Below are 22,021 nucleotides of genomic sequence, written 5' to 3'. Positions count from 1 at the left end.
GATAATGTCACATAGCTCCAGGTAAGGAATAAGATAGTTCCCCAACATATGCAAAAATATTTATAGCAGCACTAATCATAGTAGCTGAGAGAGAGAAAGAGAGAAAAAGAGAGACCAGCTCAAATGTTTGTTAACTGTAAACTGTATCAATAAATTTTACATTTATGGAGCAGCGTATTACAATGAAAATAAATGAACTACAACCATACTTTACAATACACATGAATCTCAAGAAAGTAATTTTGAATAAAAAGATATACCATATGCTTTTATTTTTTTAAGTTCAAAAACAGGCAAAATTGCTTATTATTCTAGGGGGAATATAGAATCCCAGAGGTGGGTTGAGGGGGACTTCTGAGGTACTGTTGATCTTGATTCTTGATCTGAGTTCTGATTACTCCTTCCTTCCCTTCTCCCTTCTCTCCTCTAGTCCTCCCTCCCTTTCTTTTTTCACTTCCCTCTCTCCCTCCCTCCCTCCCTCCCTGCCTTCCTTCCTTCCTTCTTTCCTTCTTATCACCAAAATACAGACCTTGAAGCTTCATGCTACAACAATAGTACAATTATTTTCAGGAATGCAAACAGTTAATGATAAAATTTTCTCAAGGTTGTCGCAAGGATGGAAGGCAGGGGGGAGTAAAAAGAAGTTTAAGTAGATACTTCTCAACTTCCTTTTTCCTAAAAGAAAGAAAGAAAGAAAGAAAGAAAGAAAGAAAGAAAGAAGAGATTTCCAAGTTGTTTTTTTCTTCTTTCTCATTATGTTAGCTTTGTGTCTGTAAGAAAACAACCCTTTTGGATACCTTTAAGACCTACTGGACACCGATCCTCCCAGGCTGGTGAATGTGTCTAAGCCTCCTCTCTCTTTTCAGAGTGAGTGAGTCCAGTGATACTTTTAAGATTTTCATTTTTTAAACATTTATTTTTAGAACCCCTTGAGGTATAGTTGGTAAATAGTGAATAGAGTTTTGGACAGACACACATAGGCTCAAGGTTTGTCTCTCCTCCAGTAGCAGCGCCACCTTGCATGTGTGTATGGCTAAAATGTTTACCAACAATCAGCATACTTATTGATAGAGAATGTTTCAGTTGACACTTTTATTCTCAACAGTCTCTCAGTGTCATCAGCATTTCTCATGAACATCAGACTGTGTAAATGCAGTGTGTCTTTTCTGAGACCTGAACCTTGTTGTGGTACTGGCATGGGGAGACAAGTAGGACAAATCAATGTCAGTGTGCATAAAATGATCATTAAATTTAATTCACTTGTAAGGGAGAGATCCTAATCTCTTTGACAACTGAATAGAATCAGATGGCCCAAAACCAAGCCTGAAAAAAATCTAAATGTTTGTCTATGATTTCTTAGAATTCTAGCTGGCATCAAATCAGAGACTCATGGGCCTTAAATTCCTCACTTCCTCCTAATTAAATCTCTAGGTCTTATTCTCTTGTACATTTTGTTTCCGCCTATACCACCTCACTCCAGGCAGACAACTGCCCCTTTCCATATTTCATAACAGATGAAATGACACAACCTAAAAGACAATGCGAAATAAATAAATAAATAAATAAACGATGGTATATGTGTGTGCAGAAGACTTTGTTGGAATTGAGGTGAGGTGTTGGAGGGGACAGATATCCATCATAACTGTGCAAAACTCCCCAAATGGAATGTTAAATATCCTCTGGTTTAAAATGGCCTTTGGTCAGCCTTCCAGTTGGCCTTTTCCTGCTTGCTTCTTTCTGCCGAGTACCCAGCTTCAAGCGCCCGCTATTCTCACCACTGCACACATCTTTCTCAGCCTCCCCCCAGCATTTGTCCCTCACTCACTGAACACAGAAAAAGTCTGCCAATTATGTGGAGCAGAGCCCTTGAGCTTTTCTTATTCTTATTTGCTTCCTGCCAACATTCATACCTTCAGGCTTCTCCTTTTCTCCCCCAAAGCTTATCAAGGTATTTTCCCAAACAAAATCATTTCCTTTTCTAAGAAATTGTATTTCCTGCAGGCAAGAGAATGTTTCAAAATTTCCTCCTCTCATATTTATGCTCTGTTGTTTCTGGCATAATCCATTGATTGAAAAAAAAATGAAAAATAGAAAAAATAAGTGTCTCTCTTAACTATAGAGAACAAACTGATGGTTACCAGAGGGGAGGTGGGTAGGGGAATGGGGGAACCAGTCGGTGGGCAGTAAAGACTACACTGATCATGATGAAAAAAATAATAACAAAATAAAATGTGAGAAAGAAAGGAAATGTCTGATCTGTGGTGTTAGGGGATTCGCAGTTACATGAGGGCTATTTCTCCCAGTGGGATCAAGTGGCCATCTTGTAGACTCTCTTCTCTCCTACCCTGTAAATTAAGGTATGATATAAAATCCTCAGTGTATGGGGTGCCTGGGTGGCTCAGTGGGTTAAAGCCTCTGCCTTCGGCTCAGGTCATGATCTCAGGGTTCTGGGATTGAGTCCCACATTGGGCTCTCTGCTCAGCGGGGAGCCTGCTTCCTCCTCTCTCTCTGCCTGCCTCTCTGCCTACTTGTGATCTCTGTCTGTCAAATAAATAAATAAAATCTTTAAAAAATAAAAAAAAAAATAAAAAAAAATCCTCAGTGTAGAAGCTGGCAATGATGATGGTGGGCCATATGGAGGGACAGAAATCTCGTTGTACCTTTAGTGTTCCATACCATCAATGCCAGAGATTGCAGAACTTTGGCTTCCCTGTTTTCCCCTCCCCAAAATAAAAGGTTACAGAGCTGCTTGTCTCATGGACTTTGTCCCCAGAGTCAAGGCTTTGGGCAGCCAGGGAAGCAATGGAGTACTGTTTCCACAGGTGAATTCATTGCTGAGAATTTCCAGGGTGTGGCTTCCAATTCTCTGATCCAAACCCCATCCTTCCTTTCCCAATAAAGGCTCTAGAAGAGTTAAATAAATTGGAGCAGTGAGAGAGTCAAAGAGGTTAAAGTCTAGATTGGGGAAAAGAGAACCATGATTCATGTTTTCTGATGGTGTTGGGTTTTTATTAAAATTAGTAACTGAGAGGTAGCAGAGTATGGTAGATAGTACATGCACTCTGTGGTCAAGTTGTCACTCTTTAAATTCCAGCTCTGCTGCTTGCTAAACAGTGTCACCCTAGACAAGTCATTTAATCTCTTCTTGCCTTCCTTTTTTCACATAATATTGGTCTCTAAACATTCATATAGTAAGTACTTGGGAAATTATACTTCTTATTAATGATAGCTGGCAGATTCTCATACTCGTTTACAAATATGTGTTACATGGTGAATATGGAGAAGCCCTATACTATGTCTCGAAAGGCCGAACAGGCAGGTTCTGTAGTTTCATAGAGCTTTCATCCTAGGGGCTGTAGGGAGATATCACAATTATTACGTCGTTACAATTCTTATCAACTACTTTATGAAAGAAAAAAGCAAAAGAGTGAGAGCGAGCTCAGTGTGAACATATTCTAGAAAGACTGAACCTGGATTGGAGGGAGAAAGATACACTCTCTAAAGAGGGGATATTGAATCCGAGACCTGAAAGGTCAGCTAGGTGCAGGTGAGCTTGGCGGGGAGATTAGGCACATAGGGGAGCAAGGAGTGTTTTGAGCACAAAAAAGTCATATGCACAAGGTCCAGGGCAGGGGAGGGATTGGAACTGGACAGCCAGGGGAGAATGGTAGGGATAGTCTGAACAGAGAGACAGTATGGCAGGGCCAAGATTTACTGGCGGTGGTGGGGGGGGGCTTTTGGGTCACATTACACCTTGTGAGCATGGTTCTTTATTTTATTTTATTTATTTATTTTTTATTTTATTTATTTATTTGACAGAGAGACACAGCAAGAGAGGGAACACAAGCAGGGAGAGTGGGAGAGAGAGAAGCAGGCTTCCCCCTGAGCAGGGAGCCTGATGCAGGGCTGGATCCCCGGACTCTGGAATCATGACCTCTGGAATCAAGGCAGATGCTTAACAACTGAGCTTCCCAGGCACCCTCTGATAAGCATGGTTCTAATATCCTCCAGGAAGTCACTAAAGATTTTCCATTTCTCTTCCTAAATATGGTCACTATGATATTGAGGGAACCTGAAATTTAGGGCACATTTTAAGACACTGTGTTAATTTAACCCTGAGGAATGCTTAAAAATGCCTGAAATATTTGCAATTCTGCCATGTGTAAGAAGGGTTAGAACATGCTGGGGGGCCTATTGTGGCCCTCCCTTGGCCCTGATGCATATCCATTCTTCTTCTTTCCAGAATGTATTCTGATTTTTGTTCAGAGAATTCACTTTCCTAATTAGCAATCATGTGATTTAGGTGGGATTCACCGGAGACAGCTCTAGAAGCAGAATGTGCAAAGTTCCAATTGTATGCATATCCTACATTGCTCTGGCAGAATGATTAGATTAAGGAAATGTAACTAATTAAACCAATGAGAAATTGACTGGAGATTTGAGGAATGGAAAATATTGCTGTTTCTGTGAGATTTAACACAATTCACTTTCCTTTTTTAGAGCAATTTAATTTGAAATTTCTTGCTTGCTTTTTTTCTGCCCTTGCTCCCTTCCTGCCACACACCTCGCCCCATTTCTCTTTTTCATTCTCTCTTTTGTTTTGGCCAGTAGTGATGATAAAATACCTAACTGATATTGGTCCCCACAAGTATAACTAGGATTAGTGAGTAGAAACTACAGATAGACCAATATGCCTCTATATGGGGGAGAGAGAGAGAAAAAAAAAAAAAAAGAGAGAGAGAGAGAGAGAGAGAAGAGAGGTGTGTGTGTCAGGGGAACTGAGAGCTTTAACCTCCTGTACACCAAACTGTAGTTTTTTTTGTGTGTGTACTGATTTCTGTTTTCATATGTCTATGTTATACTGTTTCTTCTGCTCAAAACAGTCTTTTCCCCTCATCACATCTGAATAGCTCCTGTTCTTCCGAGACAGCTCTGAACCCTTTCTTCTGGAAGCTTTCCCCAAACCTTCACGTTTCTGGGCTGGGCTGAAAGCTCCTCCACACACATATCCTATTTACTCCATTAGTATCTCCTTCACCCAGGTGAATGCCTGACACATGGTCTTCACGCTGTCAAGGTATAGAAATGCAATCACCTTGTCTCAAGACAATGACCTTTGTGATAATGCTGGAGGTGTTCAAACATAAGTTACATGAGTGCTATAACTTTTTATTACAGTCCAAGATGAGATAAGTAGAGAAAGTAAGAAAAGTGCTTATTTTATAGGAATTGAAATGAACAAATTATCCAGGTTGTTTTGTGTTATACAAAACTATCCATCAGCAGGATTGAATTTTTTTTAAACAGTGAGGGTACTTCACAACATCTGGTTTGATAACTGGTTTGGGATGATGTGGTGGAATATCTTCAAACATCACTCCGGGGTCATATGGGATGACTTGTTGAGTCTCTCTCATTTTATTGTGAAGAGAAAAGGAAATAGGAAAGCCTACTCTTGGCATTTGAAATGTTGAATATTGTGATATATATATTTTTTCCTTCATGTCCTCCTGCCTATCCCATCTGTTATCCCATTCTTGCCAAATGATATTCATGCTGCCTTGAGTCCACTGTTCCAAGGAGACTACCTACCCATTGTGACATAAGTGCCATCTAATTTCAGGGTCAATGTCTAATCTAACCCAGAAGAGGAAACCACTATAGGTGGTCCTTCACACTTCAGTGATTGGGCAGAGGGAGATGTGTGTGTGAAGCTGGAGTCTGTCTCCTTGTTATCTCCTTAAGTGAGTGCTTCCTCTGTTGCTGTGGGAGCTGGGTCCTAGAAGCAGCCCTTAGTTTAGAAGTAGGGACAAACTAAAGGAGCTATTTCTGTTTACCATTTTTGCCCTAAATTCTGGACCCCTGTTCTACTTCTGCCTTATTCCATCTTACTAATGTTGAATATTTGCTACATATTTTCTATTTGGGCTTTGGACATTGGGGATAAATTATTTTTATTTGTGAGATAGTTTTTTGTGTATGTGTGTATATGCGTGTGTACTTAATTCAAGACTGGTACAGTTTTAATGAAAAGAAAAAATCTGTAGGCACTTATTATGGTATTAAACTCACTGCATTAAGTACATCATACAATTCTTCCTCTTTTTATTAAAATTTGCACAGCCCTAATGAGCTATGATATCACCCCTGTGCAAGGATCACAGTTCTAATGACAGCGTTGAGTTTTATAAAACTGCTTTAAAAGAGCAGTTATGAAAACATCTTCAAAGTGAACTGCCTAACCGAGTCTGCATTCCCATTTCAAGGAGAAGCCTGTCACCCTCCAGGCAGTCATGAGAAATTCTGGGTAAAAGGTGGAAGCTCTTTCTTTACTTCTCTGTGAGCTGCTTCCACTGAGATCTCCTGCAGACTCATGAATACATTGTTCATCCCCCAGAGAAGACCTAAAGTTTTCATGTTTTTAATAGTGCTTGTACAGGCTTTCAATCTGGAGAAGCTAGTGTTGGAATTCTGTCTCCAACACTGAGTAGTTCTTGGATTTTTCTTAATATAATCTCCTTAAACTAGTGTTTTCCAATCTCTAGGTCACAACCCATTAAAGATTATAAAATCATCTAAAAGTCAAAACAGCATATGCAATAAAATAGGAAATATCAGGTTTTATCACAAAGTTTAAGAATGAAACTTTTATTTTATTTCTACACAATATGACATATTTCTTTGTGTTTCAGAGTTTCTCAGACTGGTTTTTTTTTTTAAGATTTTTTTTTTTTTTTTAATTTTAGAGAGAAAGAAAGAACAAGAGCATGAGGGGGAGAGGTAGAAGGAGAGTGAGAGAGAATCTCAAGCAGACTATATGCTGAGAGAAGAGCCCGGTTTAGGGCTTGATCTCATGACCTTGAGATAATGAACTGAGCCCAAACCATGAGTCTCATGTTTAACTGAACCCCTAGGTGCCTGCAGAGTTTCTAAAGTTATTTTTAAAGCAACCCTAAGCCTCAGTTGTGTTGTCTCCAATCACCATTTTATTAACTTAAAATCCACGAGAAATCAAAGTTGACTTATCACCTTTCCTCTGCTAGGGCTGGAGTTAATTCCTTTCTCTAGTATTTGGCTCTTTGTTTAGGAAGATGCTCTAAGAAGTTGTGTAGTGAAGGGAAGGTGAAAATTCTTTAGCATAAGGACTGGTGGAAACACTGAAAGTAGGATACATCTCACTTTTTCACATCAGAGAGGGAGAGAGACAAGGCCTGGGGAGGGTCAGCAATAGTGGAAGACTGAAAATTAGACTGGGAGGAGAGACAGGGAGGAGGAGTCCAGTGATGATGAAAATCAGGGTTGTGCATACAGAGGCAACAAGTGAGGAATTCCCAATGCAAAGAATTTCAAACAGTTTTCTAGAACCCTGATGTCTAAGATTTAGTTTTCAGTATTGTTTGTTTTATGAGCTCTCTACACAGTGCCAAAAAAATAAATAAATAAAAACTAAATATAATCTAATAAAATTAAAACTATATAGTTTTTTGATTGTGCCATAATGTACTAATGGTATTTTTACCATGTTTTTGGTAGAAATATAGAATACTCCTGAATCTTATGTAGTGATATGCTATGACCTGAATTGTGTCCTCTCTAAAATTCATATGTTGAAGACACAGTGTGACTACATTTGGAGATAGCACCTTTTTAAGTAGGTAAGTAAGGTTAAATGAGGTCATAAGGGTGGGGACCTAATCCAATAGGAGTTGTTTCCTTACAGGAAGAGGAATGTTTTTACACAGAGAAAAGGCCATGTGAAGACAGAATAAGAAGGCAGTTATCTACAATTCAAAGAGAGAGGGCTCAGGAGACACCAAACCTGCCAATACCTTGATCTTGGACTTCCAGGCTTCAGAACTATGAGAAAATAAATTTATTTTGTTTAGCTGTCCAGTCTGTGGCATTTTGTAATGGAAATCTGAGAAGACTAATACATGTTACTTACAAGTGATTATAGAAAAGGGGCCAGTAACCATGCTTGCACTTAATAGCATTAACTGCAGGAATTAAAACAAAAGGTAGAAAAAAAAATCTAAGGTAGAAAATTGGAGTGAAAAGGTCTCTGGAAGATTACAACTATTCACTCCTCCAGAATCACAATCTCCAGAAAGATTTGAGGATATGCTGGATTTTTACTGGTATGTCTATGATGGGAGACTCCTTAAAATGTTACAAGACAGACTGGAAACTTGGTACTATCAGGCAATTGACAATTGGTTTACATGTGGATCATATATAATGAAACTTATATGTAAATATGTGGGCTTAGTAAATGACCAAGAAGAAAATGAGATTAACATTCCCATGTGGATGAAAATTAGACAAATGTATAAAACTATTTTAATATCTGTGAATATCTGTAGACCAACTGTTGACAAAGTAATTTATAATGCTACTTAGCAGGATATAGCTTAAAGGTTACAGATTAATTAGAATATCAGAGTTTGATGTCAGAGTAATTCCACATTATACTTCAGGGATTTGACCTGTTGCATGTCCAAATTCATATTTTTTTAAAGACATCCTGTATTAGTAGTTTATCATATAGCTCTCAGAGTAATTAACACAAAATGATCTTTAATAAAGATCAAATTTTGGAGAGGAAGGAAGGAAGAAGGAAAAGGAAAGGAAGGAGACAGAAAGAAAGGAAAAGAGAGGAACAAGGAAGGAAGGAGGAAGGAAGGAAGGGAGGAAGGGAAGAAGGAAGAAAGAAATGATTTGCTGAAATTTTTAGTTTGCTTCTATACATTGAGATAATATACACACTGCTTTGCAATGGTTTGTGTGTGTACATACATGTGCATGCAAGTATGCCTGTGTATGAGTGTGTGTTCGATGCCTAGTTTCAGAGTCAGTAGAGTTCTTTGGCCAATATCCTAGTTTGTGCCATGGTTAATTTGTATAAGTTCCTCCTCTGAAGTTGGGTATGGCCATATGACTTGATTTGGCCAGTGAAATGTGAGCTGACATGATATTTGTCACTTCTGGGTGGCATTAAAATATTTATTACATTTTCTTCTTATTTTCCTGGTTACCAGTTCAAGATGGTGGAGGTCTTGAATGAAGCAATTGTAGACTGGGCATATTTTTATATGCTTTAAAATAGACATACATAAGTGAAAAATAACACTTTTTGCTTTAATCCACTGACAATTGATGAGTAGTCATTATTGAAGCATAACTTAATCTATCTTGATTGACACAGATGACAAGATGGATAAGAGGACACACTCTAATGTATGACTGCCTGAGTTATAATTCTGACTTTGCCTGCAAGAGCTCTGTGATGTTGGGCAAGATACTTGACCCATATGTGCTAGCTAAGACATTCTCATCTCAAAAATGAGGTTAGTGTAATATCTCCCTTTTGGAATTATTGTATTGTTGCAAACATTAAATGTGTTAATAATGTAAAACACTTAAAGCAATGGCTAGCACCTAGTATGCACCTAATATGTAGTCAAAAATTTATTATTATTATTATTATTAACATGGTTTTAAATAAAATCAATTTGGCTTCAAGGTATAAGAGAACTTTTCATTAAGGTTTTGGAAAACATTTGTTTTTATTTCTCCAAACACTTTAACATTTTTAAAAATATGTCCAGTACATAAGGAAAGTTTATATATTACATTTTATTTAACTTTTGCAGCCATCTTGGGAGGGTGATAATTGTTTTTATTTTTTATTGGTTGACAAAACTAATGTTTGTTCATCATGAGACCACAGCCTTTTTTTTTTTTTTTTGTAAAATACTATAGTTCATGATATGTTTATCCCACCCCATGTTCAGATGAAATGCTACAGCTGTGAGAGTAACATGATTTTTATTTTATGGCCATTCTGATAAAAATTGCATTTTAAACTAAACTAATTACTTAATTCAACTGGGCAGTCATAAATAGAAAAGTATCCCTTGGTGGAAAAAAAAATAAGCATAGATGAATGGATGTTAGTGGTTATTATGGAATCTCCCACTCAGGTACCTTCCTTCGGTAGCTCTTGAATTAATTTGGTCTTCCAAGTTGGCTTTTATCCCAGAAGAAAATAATTGACTAGTCAACTAGTGGACTTTGCAGGAGTCTCCATCACTGAGAGTCCAACCGTGGACTTTGCAAGAGTCTCCATCACTGAGAACTGCTAGGTAAACATTTTACACTGACCAGTCTATCTTGAGGTTGAGTCTGTTTTTTCAGGGGCTGATTTTTTTTCCCCAGGGGATTCCTTGTCTTGACTCCACATCTCTGATCCTGGAGGACTGTCCAGCTCCTCTGAGGACATTTCTAATCATATACTGCCAATCTGACTGCCAAGCAAGCAAAAATAAACCATTTTAGTTGTAAATTCAGATTAACTAAATGTTCTTTCACTAATTGTAAGGTTGTTTGACCAGAAATATAAAAACTAAATGAATGGGACTGGATTCTTAAACTTATTTGTTTTTTTCCCCACTTTCCCCTCTTCCTCCTTGAATTCCCATTTTCTTCATTGACTTAAATTAGACTTTTATTCTCTGTTATTAGTGGGTCATATAACAAGACAAAGGAAGCATGTCATCTCCCGTGACCAAGACTAGGAATGGCAGTTCGCTATTAGTAGTAATGCATTTTCTTGAAAATTTTTTTTTTTTTAAGATTTTATTTAGTTATTTGACAGACAGAGATCACAAGTAGGCAGAGAGGCAGGCAGAGAGAGAGAGGAAGGGAAGCAGGCTCTCCGCTGAGCAGAGAGCCTGATGTGGGGCTCGATCCCAGGACTCTGAGACCATGACCTGAGCCGAAGGCAGAGGCTTAACCCACTGAGCCACCCAGGATCCCCCATTTTCTTGAAAATCTTAATGCTTGAAGATATTTTGACTCTGAATGAAATTGGCAAGTGTTTACATTATTTGCTCCCTGATGTGAGTGTGAGATATTTGGGTGCATGTGTGAATAAATTTTCTCCAAACTAAATTATTTTTATTGCTATGAGTCATATAGGAAGGCATGAAAAATCATCTGTCTGTCCTTCTGCAAGAGTTGTACAGAATGGATTTAATAGAATAAGCTAAGAATTGGAAACCAAGAGACTTGGGTTCTAGACCACACTTTATCATGTTTGTCTGTGATGCCATACTGGCTGGGTGGTAATGAGAACAAAACCCCACACTTATTTTGTCTTTGCTACTGTGACAGTAAAATGACAACCTGACATATACAAAATGTGAACTGAGCTTCAAAAAAAGTCTTGCAGCTTTAAAAAAAAGTCTACATTGTAAAAATGCCTCATGTGCAAAAGTACTCATCATGATGCTAATTAAATAATACAAAAGTCCTGGGAGGGGAAGAGGAAGCAATGGATATATGAGATAGAGCATAATTGTTTAAATCACAATAATAATTATTACCATTATTTACTAGAAAAAGTCCTTTGAGTTAGCAATTTTATTATATATTTTATATGTACTATTTCATTTAAATATCCCATGAATCTTTTATTTGGAATTATATGTTACCCACATTTTAATCTGAGAAGACTGGACTTGAGAGGTAAAAGTAATGAATATCTTCATTCATAGAAAGCTTCAGAGCCAGGATCTGATCTCAGGTTTGCCTGATTCGAAAGTCAACATCTTTAATCACAATGCCTTGTGCTTTCCCACCTATTTTAATCACAAGCAGTTCTTAAAAAGATCTTTCTGAGGAATTTGCAAAAAATCCTGGTAAATTAAGTAAAAAATACATGATAAAAATATATATATTAAGTGTGATCAAAACTTCAAAACATCCACATCATATGTCATTAGGGAAATGCAAATTAAAACAACAAGGAAATACTCCTACACACCTATTTAGAATGGCCAAAATCCAGAAGAGGGACAATATCAAATATTGGCAAGGATGTAGAACAGCAGGAATTCTCATTCGGTGCTGGTGGAAAAGCAAAATGGTACAACCACTTTGAGCAACAGTTTGTGGCTTCTTACAAAAGGAAACGTACTCTTATCATACTCTTATCACACAATCTAGCAATCATATTCCTTGGTATTTACCTGTTGAAGTTGAAAACTTACATCCACACAAAAACCCACAAATGGATGTGTACAGCAGCTGTAGTAATTGCCCAAGCTTGGAAGGAACCAAGATATCCTTCTGGTAAAATAAACTGTGGTTCATTCAAACACTGGAATACTATTCAGCACTGAGAAGAAAGGAATTATCAAGCCATTCAAAGACATGGATGAATATTAAATGCATACTATTAAGGGAAGAAGCTAATTTGGAAAGGCCACATACTGTATGATTCAAACTGTATGTTATTCTGTAAAATTTAAGAATGTGGAAAAAATAAAAGGTTCAGTGGTTGCCAGGGTTGTACTGGAGCAGGAAGGGATGACAGGCAGAACACAGAGGATATTTAGAGCAGTGAAAATACTTTACATGATACCATAATGATGATACATAATATTATACACTTGTCCAAATCCATACCATATACAACACCAAGAGTGGACCTTAATGTAAACCGTGGTCCTTGAGAGATAATGATGAGTCAAGGTAGGTTCATCAATTGTAAAAAATGCACCACTCTCATGAGTGATGTTTATAATGGGAGATGCATTTGTGGGGGGGATTATAGGGATACATGGGAAATCTCTGTACCTTCTTCTCAATTTTGTTCTAAGCCTAAAACTGCTCTAAAAAACATTAAGTCTTAAAAAACAAAAGAGACTATAACACATACACCCCCAAACAGCTGAAAAAAGTTATATAACAAAATATTAACAGTTACATTCTTCAGGTTTGTGGGATTCTTCTTTTTAAAGTTTTACTTATATATTTTTCTGCATTTGTACATTTATTAAGCAAATTGTTTAATGAGAACTATGTTTCATAATCAAATTTATTATTTTTGAAATCAAAATAAGGGTGATCAGGCAAAGTGCTTACTCATGGCTTCACTTCTCATGATCCACATTAATCATGCCATTTTTATACACTAAATTAAAAAACATTTTGCACATTGTCCAAGGAATGATAATAGTGACAGACATTTCATGAATGGTTTACTTGTGCCAGGGATTGTGCTGTTTTATAGTTGTTCTCTGTTTAATTCATATAACCACTTTATACCAAAGGTTCTGTTCTTCCTTCAGCTTATAGGTTAAGCTACAGAAATCCAGAAAAGTGAAACTACTTTTCAAGTTCATTCGGCTAGTAAATAGTGGATCTAGGACTCCACTCAAAGTGTGCGGAATTCCAGAGTGGCCTCTCATTACCGTTAAATAGCCTGCCTGTCCAGCCTCACAGTCATAAAACCTAGCAGGTCACAGCTTACAGGAGCTAATATTAATTGCCTTCTTATGTGAGCTGAGAAAATAGACTGTGAGCATTTGAGTTCATAGTCACAAGGAACATTAGGAATTTTAGAGTTGACTTCTAATGAATTACTTTATCAATTTCTCATTTATACTAATTTATTTGGTAGAGAAAAAGCAACCCATGTCCCAGTTTACCCCACAGGCTATTTCCTTAGTTTGGAAACTATTTGAGGCAAAACATATACTCTTTAATTATAAAAGCAATTTTGGTAAAAAAATGTCAGCGTTTTTATTCATTGATGGATTGATTTTTAGAATGCCCATAGCTATGCAATCCAAGACTCCACAATAAGAAAATAAATTAACGTTCAGAAATAACACAAAGTAAAATGTCTCATGTATGGATCCCTGCAGTTGTAGGTAACACTGATGTTTCAGGAAAAGTAAACACAATGAAAGTTTAGCCTGGGAATCCTTTTGTAATTATATCCAGGGGTAACATGGTCAGGTTTACCTATTCATGTAATGATGCAGTGGGCATGTGACTCTTGAGAATCTTGTCAACACTTAGGCATTAGCCCCAAAACAACTGCCCCACTTCTCTTGTCAAGCTGTTGATATCTCAGTTCTCTTTGTCATGCACGTGCCCACAGCCGGACTTGAGCCAGTCATTCTCCTGACTGCAGAGGTAATCATTAAGATGACGTCCCCAATCTTCAGGCCTATTGGGTCTCACTCATAGACTGTTTTGGTTAAAGCATCTCAGTGTGCATTTAATGTACCAGTTAGGATTCCAGAATGGGGCCACTGCCCAAATATGATTAAATTATAGGAAAATTTAAGCCTGAAGCAGAGCAGTGGATGTCTTATAAGTCAGAGTTAATGGAAATGCCTGGGAGTGGAGACACAAGTGGGGAAGAGAAGCAAAGTGGACAGTTTGTTTATCTAACTCCCAAGGAGAACTAAGACTCAGCTAACAAGGCTTCACAAATATTGCAGTCTATTAAAACTTGATGGGGAGGTAACTACACAAAAAAGGCAGTGGTGGTTTTCTGAATAGAAGGAAAAGATGAGGGACAGCAGCGAGCATGCCTTCTAGCAGTTTGTGGAGGCTTCTGGTACAGCCTCTGCAAAGAGCTCCTGATCATTCAGACCTCCAAAGCCCACTTAAATGGACTAGGTGTCCCTTATTTCACACAACGCAAGCCAGGAAGAAATCAACAGTTTCAAGTACTGTAGGTTAAAAAAACGGGCTCTCTTCTCCCCAGCCTCTGCCCCTATCAATCACCAAGAAGATCAAATACCCCTTAAATGGATTGAAATGACACCTCCTAGCTACCCTCAACTCTTTCCCCGCTTCGAGTTTACTGAACTGCAGAAGTCATCCAGACTCAAACACTACAACCAACTACATAGGCTAACCGAATGTGCAATGATTTAAGGTAACTACTTTTGCTTAGACCTCTGTCCAGATTCCCATCACAGCTAATATTTTAACAACTTTATCAAGCTGTGATTCACACGTCATATAGTACATCCATTTAAAGTGTACAAATCAATGATTTTAGTATAGTCACAGAGATGTTCAATTATCACCACCATCAAATTTCAGAACATTTTCATTATCTCAAAAAAAAAATCCCATAGACTCTAGTTATCACTTCCCTATCTCATCCTGTCCTGGTCCTAAGTTATCACTAAGGCACTTTCTTTATCTTTAGGTTTCATATTTCATAGGAATTTCATATAAACGGAATAATATGGTATATGGTCTTTTGTTACTAGCTTCTTTCACTTAGCATGACATTGTCAAGGTTTATCAATGTAGAGCATATATCGGTACAGAGTTCCTTTTTATGACCAAAACTATACCTTCATACGGGTATACCACATTTCTTAAATCTAATCATTACTCAGCAGACATGTAAGTGGCTTCTAACTTTTGGATAATAGTCTTTATGCCACTATAATCATTTATATAAAAGTTTTCTGTAGACGTACTTCATTCCCTTTGGGTGTGGAGTTCTCTAGGAGGGAGATTGCTGGGCTACACAGTAACTTGATGTTTAATTGTTTGAGGAACTGCCAACAACTTGCAAAAGTGGCTGCATCATTTTGTATTTCCACCAGCAATTAGTGAGGCACATATTTTTTTTTTAAGATTTTATCTATTATTTATTTTTCAGAGAAAGAGAGAGAGAGAGCACAAGCAGGGAGAGTGGCAGGCAAAGGGAGAAGCAGGCTCTTCACTGAGTAGTGAGGGATCCCCACCCCCACCCCATGCAGGACTCAATTCCAGGACCTTGGGATCATGACCTGAGCCAAAGGCAGACACTTAACCGACTGAGCCACCCAGGCGTCCCTGTGTGATGAAAATCCTTGCCAATACTTGCTATCATCTTACTTAGTTCTTGTTTCTAGTGATCCTAGTTTTTTTGAAATAGTATCTTACTGTGGCAAATAATGTCAAACATTTTTCATGTGCTTTCCAGCAATTTGGTCATCTTCAGCGGAATATTTATTCATATCACCTGCATATTTTGTGTGTTTGCATTAAAATATATATTATGTTTCCAATGTTTATTTGATTACAGTTGACACACAATGTTGTGCTAGTTTCAGGGGTGTAATATACCAATTCAACAACTGCATGTGCTGTGCTGTGCTCAACACAAGTGTAGCTACAACCTGTCACTATACCAGGCTATTACAATACCATCAATCATATTCCTTATATTCTGTGACTTATTTGTTCCATAACTGGAAATCTACCTCCCTCTCCCTTCACCATAGACTTTATTGAAAGTTGAATGAGTTCTTTATGTGTTCTAGACATAGGTCTCTTTTCAGATATGATTTATAAATATGTTCTTCCATTCTGTGGGTTAGTTTTTCACTTTCTTCATAGTGTCCTTTGAAACATAAATGTTTTTAATTATAATAAAGTTCAATTTATTTATTTTTACTTTTAGTTTCCCTTTTTTTGGTGTTATATTTAAGAACCCATCTAAGTCCAACCCAAGGTCGTGATGATTAAATACTATGATTTATTCTAAGAATTTTATAATTTTAGCTCTTACATTTTGGCCTTTGATGCATTTGCGTTAATGTTTTAATGTGGGATGAACTAAGGATCTAATTCCATTCTTTTACACATGGCTATCCATGGTCTTAGTATCATTTGTTGGAAAGACTGCTCTTTTCCCATTGAATGCTTTTGGCCCTCTTGTCAAAAACAAGTTGATGATAAATACAAGTGTGAGAATAGGATGCTCACTTCTATTCCATTGTTCCATATGTTTATTCTTAGGCCAGTGTCATCATTTTGTGATTATTGTAGCTTTGTAGAAAGTCTTAAAACTGGAAAGTGGGAATCATCCAAATTTGTTATTTTTAAAAAATATTGTTTTGGTTATTCTAAGTCTTTTGCAGTTCTATATGACTTTTAGAATCAATGTGTCAATTTCTACAAAGAAGACAGTCGGGGACTATTGTCACATTAGCATTGTTATCTTCTGATCCATGAACATAGAATATTTTTCTATTTTTTCAATATTTTAAAAATACCTTTAAACAAAGCTTTATGGTTTTCAGAATATAAAGTTTGAATTTCTTTTGTAAAATTTACTGCTAATTATTTTATTCCCTTTAATACTATTGTAAATGGAATTGTTTTCTAAATTTCCTTTTCACATTGTTCATTGCAGGTTTATAGAAAGAAAACGGATTTTTTTAAAAGATTTTATTTATTTGACAGAGATCACAAGTAGGCAGAGAGGCAGGCAGAGAGAGGAGGAAGCAGGCTCCCTGCTGAACAGAGAACCTGATGTGGGGCTCAATCCAGGACCCTGAGATCATGACCTGAGCCGAAGGCAGAGAGAGGCTTTAACCCACTGAGCCACCATCAGGCACCCCAAAAATGGGTATTTGTATACTGATCTTGTCCTTCAACCTTGCAGAACTCATTTATTAATTCTAATGATGTTTCACTTAGCATGATGTTGTCAAGGTTTGTCAATATAGAGCATGTATCATTCCAGAGTTCCTTCTTATGACCAAAGATATTTGCTTCATATGGGATTCTGTCATCTGCAGATAGAGATGTTTCACTTTTTCAATCTAGATGCCTTTTAGTACTTTTTATTGATTAATTTTCTTGGCTAAAACCTACAATGGATAGACTAAATAGAAATGATGATGAGAGCAGACATCCTTGTCTTATTTCTAGAAGTACAGGGGAAAGCTAGTCTTCCAGCATTAAATATGATTTTTGCTGTTTTCTTTTTTTCTTTTTTCTTTTTCTTATATGTCATTTACCAGGTTAGGGATGTTTTCTTCTTCTAGTTTTCTGAGAGCTTTTGTCATAAACAGGTATTGGATTTTGTTAAATGGCTTTTCTGAATCTATTGAGATAATCATGTGTCTTCTATTTTGTATTCTATTGATATGCTATGTTAATTGATTTCTAGATATTAAAGCAATCTTGAATCCCTATTTAGTCATGGAGTATAATTCTTTTTATAGGCTGCTAGCTTTGGTTTGATAATATTTTGTTGAGAATTTTGAGACTGCACTCAGAAGTGTTAGTGGTCTGCTGTTTTCTTTTCCTGTAATGTCATTGTCTGGTTTTGATAGCAAGGTAATACAATGATGGGAATATTTTCTCTTCTTCTGCTTTTATAAGATATTATGAAAGATGTGCCTGGATGACACATTCATTTAAGGGTCTGCTTTCAGCTCAGGTCATGATCTCAGGGTCCTGGGATCAAGCCCCAACCAGGAGCTTGTTTCTCCCTCTCCCTCTGCTCCTCCTCTCTCTCTCTGTCAAATAAATAAATAAAATGCTTTAAAAATAAAAGATATTGGGGCACCTGGATGGCTCAGTGGGTTAAAGCCTCTGCCTTTGGCTCAGGTGGTGATCTCAGGGTCCTGGAATCGATCCCCGCATCAGGCTCTCTGCTCGGCGGGGGAGCCTGCTTCCTCCTCTCTCTCTCTCTGCCTGTCTGTCTGCCTACTTGTGATCTCTGTCTAATAAATAAATAAAATCTTAAAAAAAATAAAAGATATTATGAGAAAGTTATGATAGTTCTTCTTTAAATGTTTGGAATAATTCATCAGTGAAATAATTTGGGTGGTGTTTTGTGTGTGCTGGGGTAAATTTTTATTATTATTAATCAATCCTTTTTTTTTTAATTGGTCTACTCAGATTGTCTACTTCTTCAGTCAAGTTTCAGTAACTTATGTGTTTTAGGAATTTGCCCATTTTATTTAAATTATCTGAATTTATAGGCTTAAAACTATATACAGTACTCCTTCAAAATTTTTTTGTTTCTGTAGATCATTAATAATGGCCCTCTCTTTCATTTCTGTTTCTAGTTACTTGAGTCATCAATACAGTATAAGGATTATCAATTTTGTTGATCTTTTCAACGAATTAGCTTTCTTTAAATTTATTATTCTCTTTGTTTTTCTATTCTCTACTCCATTAATTTTTTTTTAAAGATTTTGTTGGGGTGCCTGCGTGGCTCAGTGGGTTAAAGCCTCTGCCTTCGTCTTGGGTCATGCTCCCAGGGTCCTGGGATCGAGCCCCACATTGGGCTCTCTGCTCAGAGAGGAGCCTGCTTCCTCCTCTCTCTCTGCCTCCCTCTCTGCCTACTTGTGATCTCTGTCTGTCAAATGAATAAATAAAATCTTTTAAAAAAAATTAAAAATACAGATTTTGTTTATTCATTTGACAGACAGAGATCACAAGTAGACAGAGAGGCAGGCAGGGTTGGGGGGGGAGCTCTTCCACTGAGCAGAGAGCCTGATGTGGGGCTCAATCCCAGGATCTTGGGATCATGACCTAAGCTGAAGGCAGAGGCTTTAACCCACTGAGCCACCCAGGCACCCCTCTACTCTATTAATTTTTGCTCTAACTTTTATTATTTCTCCTTTTGTTTGTTTTAGTTTTTGAATTGCTCTTCTTTTCTCCAGGTTCTTAGGTGAAATGTTAGGTTATTAATTTGAGATCTTTCTTCTTTTTTTACCATAGACATTTACATTGATTTATCTCTATCTTTTTTAGATTTAGGAGATTGTGTCTTCATTTTCATTTATCTCAAAGTATTTTCTTATTTCCATTTTTTAAGATTTATTTATTTATTTGAGAGAGAGAAAATGTGTGCATGAGTTGGGGAATGGGCAGAGGGAGAAGGAGGAATAGAATCCTCAAGCCCACTCCCTGCTGAGCATGGAGCCTAGTTCGGGGCTCCATCTGACCCTGAGATCACGACCTGAGCCATTGTGATTTCTTCTTTGACTCACTGGTTGTTTAGGAGTGTGTTTTTCGATTTCCATATATTGAGTTCCCCCAATTTCTCCCTTAATATCTCCCCCCCCCCAAATACTACAAAATTTTGCTGTTCTTACTGAATTTCATTAGCTTTGCTTGAGTAGAGATACTTTTCATTTCCTGTGTGCCTTTAGGACGGTTTTCAAAGACTTTAAATGGTTGCTTTTTTTGTGATTATTTTTCTAATTTTACTGGGGAGCAGTTCAGTGGAGCTCCTACCTCTGTCATTCCTCAAATCAATTACTGCAACTGTTTTCTGTGCCAAATCTTACCCACGGATACATAATTAAGTTAAATGAATAATTCTAGACTCATAGAAATACAGAGATGAAGAAGAACTTTGAGATATTTGATCTCCAAAATCTGCTTTTTGAAAGGAGGTCATAGACCTTGACCTTGTTTGCAGCCATCCCAGGTCTAGAACTCTTGTCTCCAGATCCACTCCAGATCACTTTCCAACAACCATACCTACTTATTTACATATTGTGTAGAACTTCCTTCATCTGATAACAGAATTAAGTTGTTGTGACAGTGATTCTATGGCCCAAGAGGCTAAAAACTTTTACTACTCTCTGGCTTTTTACAGAAATACTTACCCTGCTTCAGGTTATAAACCTCCCTAAAACTCATTGTTATTGGTCTAGTTCCTGAGATTACTCTTTTACTAATTAAGCAGGATCTAGGTTGGAGACAGAAATCATATTAGGTATTTTATCAGAGGAAAAAAAAAGTAATTATAAAGAATTAACTAGGTATAAAGTTAAAAATGTAGAAAGAGAACACTAAGATGTCAATGAGGTAGTTGCTGCCTCTAAGGTTGGTTAAACAAAGCAGATGAAGCTGCGATTACTTAAATTTAGAAACCTGGAATAGGAATGCTGCAGCACTGAACTCGAGATTTCTATGAATGGTCTAAGTCGGACTGGTGCCTCCAAAGTTTCCCTGGGACTGAGATATCTGAGGAGGGGGTCTGAGCGAATACCCTGACACTAGTCTTGCAAATGTTGGAAACACTGAAAATGAAACGACTTTTCCTAATGTGAACCACAGCCACCACAGTGAAGAGGCAAGGCTGTTGTGGTCCTCACAGGAACATGAACAGGAAGAGGAAGAGGAAGAGGAGAGGAGAGGCAGAGCAAGTCTCTCCCTCTAGAGCCTGCTGGTCCTTTGCATTCCCCATGGGCTGAGCCAAACAAGAAGCAGCTGACACAGTGTCAGTGTGGTTTTGAGACAGTTCTGGCATCACATAGCAGAGTTTAAACTACAGGTTTGAAGCTGAGAGAGAAGAGTTGAAGACTGGCATACTTTTCAGGGCACCTGGGTGACTCAGTCATTAAGTGTCTGCCTTCAGCTCGGGTCATGATCCTGGGGTCCTGCAATGGAGCCCCACATTGGGCTCCCTGCTCAGTGGGAAGCCTGCTTCTCCCTCTCCCCCTCTCCCTGTAGTGATCCCTCTCTCACTATGTCTTTCTCTGTCAAATAAATAAATAAAATCTTAAAAAAAAAAAAAAAGACTGGCACACTTTTCATGGAATAGACCATAGGGTAAGCTTGAGAAAAGTACCTGAGATAAGAAAAGGAGCAACTTAAAAGAAGGTATAATCTGTGCATAAGGGGTATGGGGACGAAGAAGCACATATTTATTTCAAAGCCATAGTCACTACAAAATGAAATTAAAACTCATATAGAATGAAAAGTAAGCACCGGAATGTGAGGTGTTTCTTCCAGAGGAAGACAAGTTGTTGGTAGGGGGACTGGTTGCATCACTAAAAACATCAAAACACGGCCCAGCCTAAGATTAGATAGTACAAATGTGGGTCGTCCCGGAGTCTACTGCAAGAGGGAGTGTGCAACTTGTGAATATTTTTTTCATAATTGATGAGAATTATATGAGAATACCATATGATTTATAAGCACTTAAAAGTGAGAAATGATTCAATACAAACATCTAAACAGAATTGCATGATATCTAGCACTGTTTATAATTTAAAGTATAAGAAAATAGTGGCAACTTTACCAGGAACTGTCCTCACAATCAGAATCAATAATGAGTGACATGAGTGATATGAAACATCTTTGTGGCTATGCTTCTTATCCTGGGTGTATTTTTGTAGTACCAGAGATAGCCTGGCTATAGAGGATAAGAAAGCTAGGAGCAATTTTCACACATTGCAGTAAGAATATATGATTTCAGCATTATATTATTATTATTAATTATTATTATTATTTCAGCCACTGAGAATACACACATGACCTCATTTTTATTTTGAACTTTGGTACTTTTAAAGCAATTTCACTTCCATTGCTTCATTTGATTTAGCCATATAAGTTGGATACAGGAGACCATTATCCATTTATGGAATGTTTTTCAACACTATGCCCCAGG

Source organism: Lontra canadensis, unplaced genomic scaffold, assembly GCF_010015895.1.
Source record: "Lontra canadensis isolate GAN:19392208 unplaced genomic scaffold, GSC_riverotter_1.0 scaffold145, whole genome shotgun sequence".
Classification (NCBI taxonomy): Eukaryota; Metazoa; Chordata; class Mammalia; order Carnivora; family Mustelidae; genus Lontra; species Lontra canadensis.
Note: the sequence above shows the minus strand (reverse complement) of the source record.